The sequence below is a fragment of the Rhinopithecus bieti genome, unplaced genomic scaffold (assembly GCF_001698545.2).
Source record: "Rhinopithecus bieti isolate Rb0 unplaced genomic scaffold, ASM169854v2 scaffold_12859, whole genome shotgun sequence".
Classification (NCBI taxonomy): domain Eukaryota; kingdom Metazoa; phylum Chordata; class Mammalia; order Primates; family Cercopithecidae; genus Rhinopithecus; species Rhinopithecus bieti.
This window is the reverse complement of record NW_016807388.1, coordinates 499,983-508,145: the sequence shown is the minus strand read 5'-3', so window position 1 is coordinate 508,145 and position 8,163 is coordinate 499,983. Positions and strand designations below refer to the sequence as shown.

The following is an 8,163-nucleotide window of genomic DNA, read 5'->3' as shown; positions in this document are numbered from 1 at the left end:
AGAGGAGAGGAGAGGAGAGAAGAGAAAAGGAAAGGAAAGGAAAGAAAAGAAAAGAAAAGAAAAGAAAAGAAAAGAAAAGAAAAAAGAAAAGAAAAGAAAAAGACAGGAAAGCCTAAAGCTGGGATGGGAAACAATGCTTACAGCAGACCAAAGCAGAGAATGTGAACAAGATTAGCGGGCCAGGTGGGGAATGTGGCAAACTAAAGAGTGTCCTCAGACTCCTTTTGGTTTATTACAGAAAAGCTGAAAACCTGTGTTCAGATGTCAACTCTCCCAACTTTTAAATAGTGGAAAAATCATCTTGTTTTCTTCTTTTCCCCGAAATACAATGCAAGCCAAACAGTACATGTCTGATGCCAAAGTTTGGCCCATGGGCTGCCAGTTTTAGACCCTTGCATGAGACTGAGTGGGGACAAATGTACACAGCTGTTGACTGTGAGGGCCAAAGGAATGATGAAAAGACATATTGTGAAGGTTACAGAGCTAAGTCTCAAGAAAAAGAAATACAGCCCCGGGGAAAAAAAGTAATTGAACCAAAAAAATTAAACTCCAGAGGCCTGTGGTATAACACTTGCCACTAACATCTGCACAGCACTTTATAGTTACTAGAGCTCTTCCTCATGTTATCCCATTTGACCACCAACAATCCTAGGAGGTGGACACTATTATTATTCCTATTTTAGAATTGGAGAGTTTCTGGTTCAGAGCATTTAAGCAACTTGCCTGTGTGGTCCCATAGCTATGGAGGGATAACACCAGAACTCAGGTGTAGATCTTGTACTTTTTCAGACTCTCAAAGAGAAGAATTCCAGGCCATCTCGATCACCTGATTTTTAAAGAATATAGATTCCTGGGCCCTCCCCTAGAGATTTTCATTCACTGGGTCCAAGATACCTAAATTTGTACTTTCCAGATATCTTCCAAGTGATTCTGATGTACAACTAGGCTTGGTAACACTGGTCTAGACCAATGTCCTCTGCTAGGGGCGATTTTGTCCCACTGCCTGGAGACACTTTTTGATAGTCATAACTATGGGAGTGAGGGGTGCTATGGGCATCTAATGGGTAGAGGCCAAGGATGCTGCCAAAAATCCTACTATGCACAGGACAGTCCCCACAACAAAGAATTATCTGCCAAAAACATCAATAGGGCCAAGGTTGGGAAGCCCTGACCAAGGCTCTAGTGCCCTGCTACCCACATTGTGATCTGGGAACCAACAGAATCAACATTGCCTGGGAGCTTCTTAGACATTCCGGCCCCAGCCCAGACCTACTGAATCAGATTCTGTGGTTTAACAGGATCTCCAGGTGATGCACATGCACTTTCAGAAGCACAGCTCGAGACCACGCTTCCTTGGCCATCAAGGAATTTTAGAACAGAATGGAACCTTAGTGGTAGGCCAAAGTCATTACTTTTTAAATAGGGAAACTGAGGCCCAGAATAACTCACCATGATCATACAGCTTGCTCATGGCAGAGCTGAGATCAGATTGCAGATCTCAATTCCTCAACCTGTGTTATCTCCATGATGCCCATTAGGACCAAAATGAGGGCTCATTTAACAATTCTGCCTCTCTGAAAAGTTGATACCAACCTTGGTGGGAAGCTTTTCTTTTGTTTGAGATGGAGTCTCACTCTGTCACCCAGGCAGGAGTGCAGTGATGCGATCTTGGCTCACTGTAGCCTCTGCCTCCTGGGTTCAAGCGATTCTACTGCCTCAGCCTCACCAGCAGCTGGGACTACTGACACGCACCACCATGCCCGGCTAATTTTTTGTATTTTTAGTACAGACATGGTTTCACCATGCTAATCAGGATGGTCTAGATCTCCTGACCTCATGATCCACCCACCCCAGCCTCCCAAAGTGCTGGGATTACAGATGTGAGCCACCACGCCCAGCGGGTGGAGAGGCCTGAAAGGAATCTATTGTCCTGTTGGTGAATAATAATAATAATAAAAAATTATCCCAAACACCACAAAAGAGTACCATGTTTACCCACTAATTCAGCCTGCGAGATGTTTTACAAGGAAAGCGGCCATACTGCTCCCATAGTGGTGATGTCCAGGAGCTCGCATGATGAAACTGTTCTCCAAAATGACAGCAGCAGTCAATATGGTCTCCCCAAAGACATCTGGGGAAAGATATTGAACCAGTTCCAAATAAGTATTTAGAATTAAATGGCAAGCGTAAAAGGGTTTACACCAAGGATTTACGCGGCTGAAGTCATAAGCAGGTTGTGACAGGGTTTGAGACAGCCTAGTTCAGTCTGATACAGACACACATCAGAGCCAATGGTAGATTTTCTCCCCCTCCCCACCCACCCCTACCCTGCCCTCTGTCCTTGGGAAGAAGACAAAAACAAATCCTTTCAGCTATTCTTCCAGGCTCAACTTAAGCTGACATATACTCCAATTCCTAAACAGCTGAGTGCAGTGCAGTCCCTTAATCCTAGTATTTGCTGGAAACCCAACTGCTGTCAAAGATGCCATCAACAAAATACGGGACGCATCCTGTGTCGAAAAGAACCAGCAGGCCGGGCGCGGTGGCTCAAGCCTGTAATCCCAGCACTTTGGGAGGCCGAGACGGGCGGATCACGAGGTCAGGAGATCGAGACCATCCTGGCTAACACGGTGAAACCCCGTCTCTACTAAAAAATACAAAAAAATAGCCGGGCGAGGTGGTGGGCGCCTGTAGTCCAAGCTACTCGGGAGGCTGAGGCAGGAGAATGGCGTAAACCCAGGAGGCGGAGCTTGCAGTGAGCTGTGATCCGGCCACTGCACTCCAGCCTGGGCAGCAGAGCGAGACTCCGTCTCAAAAAAAAAAAAAGAACCAGCAAAGTTGGAGAAAGTTCTGTAATAGGTAAAGTAAGGAGAGAACGGAAAAGTGGAAGTATTGCTGGCATTCGGCAACCAACTAAAGTGAAACCACAATATTGATGTGTGGGTGAGGGAAATATATTCGCACCTCAAAATTGAGGAGAGAAAAAGAAGAATGAAAGCTTTGCAAGTTTAATACATGAGTAAATACATAATTTTATGTAACATATAATTATATGCTAAATAAATTGAACAAATAATAACGACAGGTTGTTTGGAGGGGGTAGATGTTTATCAGGTCTTCCCACAGGCCACAGTCAGACGCGTTTCTGCCGCTCTCCACAAACCCTTCTAGCTGAGCCTAGCTGTGAGCTTCTGCTTTTTAATGAAGTTAGTATATAGTGATGTCATTTATTACCCTGCTCTAGAAATGCAATATTTTTTAAAAGGGGGGGGGGGAAGCAGAGAATGTCCTCTACACATTAGAAGAATATATAAAAGCCTCTAAAATCTCAGAATATGTTACAGCTGGAAATTTCAGGGAGTTTAAAAAAAAAAAAAGTCAGCTTAAATTTCATAGACCGTTTAAATTCTTAGTTGATGATAATTAGGGAGCAAGTGGCATTTCTTTAAACGCTGCTAGACAGAACTTAATCCAATTTAGGTAATCACTAACCTTTGCTTTTTTTTCTCTTTCTGTCTCCCGTACATGAAATCCAAGGACTGATCTACAAAGGCCATAAACTGGCAAAGCATAAAAAAAGAATATTTAAAGAGGGAGACTGGGTGACTGGAACCTCAAAGGGCCAAGTCTAATTAAAATGGAAACAGGTCCCACAGGCTCCCTAATTTATATTGTCTATAAAGCCAACATCGAGCAGCAGAAGACATCGGGAGGGAGGTGGAGACACTTCCCCACTCTTCTCTTCTGGGAACCTCGTCTGGTGTGTTCTGCAGTGTGACAGCCATCCTCGCCCAGGCCAATGCTAGTAATTCTCTATATTCACAATAACTACAGGGCGTGACTTTCCTTATTCTGTGGCATCACTACTGTAAGAATTATCCAGACTGTCCCTTCAGGCTTCATTGTTCACCCACCTCCTGTCCCCTCATTTTACAGTCCCTGAATAGCTCCAGCCTTGACTCCTGATCCAGAAACTTCCGATCCAGAAACTTCCATGTGAACCACTAGGATTTTCTTGAGAACTTGGGACCCTGGGTTCTCCATGGAAGGCCTTCAAGGGTAGATATCAAAATGTACTGAAAAGAGCAAGACGCTTGAGTTCATGGCTGTGTGACACTGGAAGAGTAACAACCCTCTCTGAGCTTCCGTTTTCTCATCTGAAAATAGAGAAAATAATATCTTCCTGCCTGGGTTGTTGGGAGGCACGAATACCATTACCATAGCTATAGCTGGCTCACAGAAGTTGCCCAATAAGTAAGTCAGCTCATTTGCTTTAACTGTACAAGTTACAAAGTAAATCCTGGATCCCCAGGTACTGACAAAAATGTGAATTAACTCAAGTTCACCTCTGATGCCCCATCACTGCCATCCGTTCCCCTCCTTGGCTCCATGTGAAATCTCTTGTAAAACAGTGCTTTCTGCTTATCAGGGTACTGCTCTCTTTGTTCCCCAATTCCAAAACCCGTATTATGTACAAAATCCACAAAATATTTTATTCCTATATTTCAGCAACTAACATATTAATTCACACTGACTTGTTAACAAACGGTCATTTCTACAAGCATTACCTTTAACATGTATTTACATTTTCCATAGAGAGAGGCAACTCTTGAGAACAAACCTTTAATGATGAACATTAGACATTGTAGGGATCTTTCAGAGGAACTCACACACTATTTTTCAAATCAATTCTGTATTGGGTCTAGCTCTGCAGAAAGAATGAAAAGGAAAAAGGCTGCAATTTAAGAGAAATTTCAGCATATTTCACCTTGTACGAAAGGAACAGCCACAGGAAAACAGACACATGCATACCTACAAATCATTAGTATGGAGAAATCTGAAAAAAATTAAGTAATCCACAAAGTCCTTACTGAATTCAATTCTCTAAAGATAAATGGCTTTAATGTTGAAGATACATTAAGTCAAGGAGCAAAGTGAGGATTATAATTTAGGTCTGGACTATTAGCAAGAGATTTTCAGATAATCAGTGTAATGGTTTTCTAAAGACAAGATTAGGGCTTTTTTCCCCAATAACTGAGCCAATTTGTAACACTCTGTTAAATTTTAAAAATAAATTAAAAACCATCAATCTAATCAACTATAATGTGAGCTAATCAACAATGGAGAATTGAAGGGAAAGACATCTCCAGACTACAAGTCTGGAGTAAAAATCTGTAATCCATTCTCAGCTCCATCCCTGTGTTTATGGCCTTAGACAAATTATTTAAATTCTCCAAGCCTCAGTGGGCTCATCTATATGATAGGGATATAATAGTACCTATATCATTGTTTGCATGAGGAGTATATAATATTATCAAAGTCTCTCAGTGCAAAGTTTAAAACATTTTAAGACCTCAAGAGGTGTTTGCACCTTTCCCCTTTTTAAAACAAGTGGCACATATTGTAATGTTCAAACACAGAACATTATTGAAATTTCACCCACAGAAATAAATATATATCCATGGCCGGCTGGATCTGAAAGAAATGAGGTCCGTCCCTTGAGAAACAAACTAGTCTAAACTAAGCCTTTTTTGACTTTCTTATTTCTAGTGCCTTTCTTCTTTTACATATTAATGGTTCCAGTTGTTAGAAGCATCAGTAACATACTCAAAGAGCAATGGCTGCAGTTGGAAAAACTAAAGACAACTTTGTGGACTGATGAAGCATCACTTCCCTTATCTGCAAAGCTACATTCTACAGAAACCGCTCTAAACAGCACCCTTGATCCTGATTCTAGGGCTGCAACCAGAGAAGACTAACCAGCCAGGTTCCACAGACAGGAGCCCTGCACCTTCCTCAGTCGAACTGAGAACCTTACCAGGGGCTAAATTTTAAATGGGGCTAAATTAGTTTCTGCAAGCTCCATTCCCCCTCCGGTCTGACCCGCTAGCTGCTTCGTGTTGTAACAGCGCCTTCCACCCCAGAGCAATTTACCACAGCTCAGCACTTTGACATTTTGCAGTATGTAGGGCAATGAAATGTCATGACTGCAAATTTCTACAGTGGTCAGGATCACCAAAGAGAGGTCAAAAATGATAGTCTCGCGGGCTTGATCAGCAAGGGTCCCTTAAGGATGGTGGGGGATTGAAGGCGTCCACTGGGCCGGTGGCATCCCTTTGGTCCTTAGTATGGGTCATCTGAATGTGCACGTGTCGTCTGGGCAACAGGTCCAGAACTCCGCCCAAGCAGGGAAGCCCGGAGATTCCAGCCCAAAGTTTTTTCCACGCGGGTCTCCGGGGCAGACGTGCAGCTCAGACGCAGCGCGTGAACCTTTCGTCTTGTGGAGCGCATCGCAGTAATTGAAACCTTGCACACCGCAGGACTGCCGTGGCGTCTATAAATACTCACCGCCTAACTGCTGACAAACAAAACGCGGGCTCCCGACACCGCGGAGGAAGAGGCGGCGGCGGCATGTGACCGAGGACAGGGGCTGGGTGGAACTGGGGGAAACCCCTATTGCCAGACAGGAAGGCATCCCAGAGCCGATTCCTGAAGCACAGTTAGCGAGCACACAGCCTGGTCCCATCCCGGGCGGCGGCCTCTAAGAAAACCGGCCGGAGGGTTGGGCAGGCAGGGTCCTAGCTGCCGGGGCGGGGTCCCCAGAGCGCCCCCTGCGTGCAGCGAGCCCGGCGTGCGCGCACAGTAGGCGCGCAGAGGACAGTCTCGCCATAAGGAAGGCAGGCGGGAGAAATAAAACCGAAGGGGGATACTGCGGCCTCCCAGCGCGGGGTCCGCAGCTGGGCCGTCCCAGGGCTTGCTCGCAGCCCGTCCCGGCGGGGTCCCCGCGGGCTGGGCCCTGGCCCGCCCTAGTCCGCAGAGCGCGCGTGTGCATCAGCGCACGGGACAAAGTGGCTCCCTTCCCTGCCCTTCTCTCCCTCGCCTCCTTCCAGAAAAAGGGGGACGGCCGGGAAAAGGCTGCTGCAGGCGCGAAATCACCCGCGCTTAAGCGGGGACAGCTCTTTAGATTTGCGCCCCAGACCGACGGAGAAAAAGAGAGTCAAACAAGCCGACTTTCTTTTTCGACCTCCCGGCTCAGCCTAGGTCCCGTGATCACCAGCATCCCGATCCCACCCCACGGCGGTACCTCAGCCACCCTAAACAGCAGACCGGCAGCGTGGCCTGCCCACCGCCCCACCATGGTGGTCGCGAGTAGGATCCCCTACGCCTGCCTGCAGCGTCCGATCGGAGGATCCTTAACCATGCAGGAGTTCCCACCTGGTTGCCCCCCCAAATGTGACACTTTTCCCCAGCTCCTCCCCCGACCCCCGCCCCGCCGCGCCGGGTGAGATTAGTGCGCGGTAATTTTCTGCTCAATCCTGCGCGGTTGCTGAGCCTATGACTCCGGCCCCTCCCAGAGACGCCCCCCACCCACCACTCACCTCCTTGGGGTGTCCGGCGTGAATCACACCGAGTCGCACACCCGCCGCTCGCCTCCGCCCCAGACTCCGCACGCCTAGGAAAAAGTTTCCGGTCTTCCCGAGGAAGTTTTCTCACCGGGGAGAAATGAGCGACCTGGATGGTTCTCCCCGTCGCGCTCTGCCCAGCTCTCCCTCCCTCCCTCCCTCCTTCCTCCCCCAGCTCTGCCCTCCGATGGGGTCTCGTCCAGCCTCGGTTCCTCTCCAGAGCTAGTCAACAAACGCATCGGCCGCGGAGCTCCCACAGCCGGGCTGGTGACACGTTTCCCTCCTCTCTCATCTTACGGCCTCCTCCTCCCCCTCCTCCCTCTCCTCTCTTCCTCCTCCTCCCACTTTTCCTGTCCCGTGCACCTCGCTTTAGTTTCTCTCCAACGGCCCCCACCTCACTTCACACCATCCCACTCCTCCTCCCCTTCAGCAACTCTCATCCTGCTGGGGAGAGCGGAGAGGGGGGCCCTGCACTTAAATCCAGTTCAACGATTTCAGGAAACCCAAACTTTTTGACTTAACAACAACAACAAAAAATACCGAGGAGGATGCAGGTCAAGGGAGCTCCGCGCTTGTGTTTCTCTCACACAAGGAGAGATCTGCAGCTCCCTGGCCCTGCTGCCCCGCAATGGGAAACTGTCAAGCCAAGAGGTGATTCTGGGGCTCACTTGAAAGGAGCAGGGCGGAGCTGAATAGAGGACTGGAGCCTCGAACTTTTTTTCTTTCTTTCTTTCTTTTTTTTTTTTTTTTTTTTTTTTTT

General features: G+C 47.3%; 1 protein-coding gene across 7 annotated transcripts in view; it reads right to left on the bottom strand.

The window, feature by feature from the left end:
- PRR5L (proline rich 5 like) overlaps positions 1-8,019 on the bottom strand; it is a 97,422-nt gene extending 89,403 nt beyond the window's left edge. For 3 of the 7 annotated variants that reach the window (XR_001887268.1, XM_017881632.1, XM_017881639.1), the window contains exon 1: positions 7,380-7,726. The gene's annotated coding sequence lies outside the window, so the exon portion shown is untranslated. Of the gene's footprint in view, positions 1-1,995; positions 2,121-7,379; positions 7,727-7,943 lie in introns of those variants that run through there. The other 4 variants (XM_017881633.1, XM_017881638.1, XM_017881635.1 and 1 more) reach the window with 4 other exon arrangements.
- Positions 8,020-8,163: the final 144 nt, after the last annotated feature.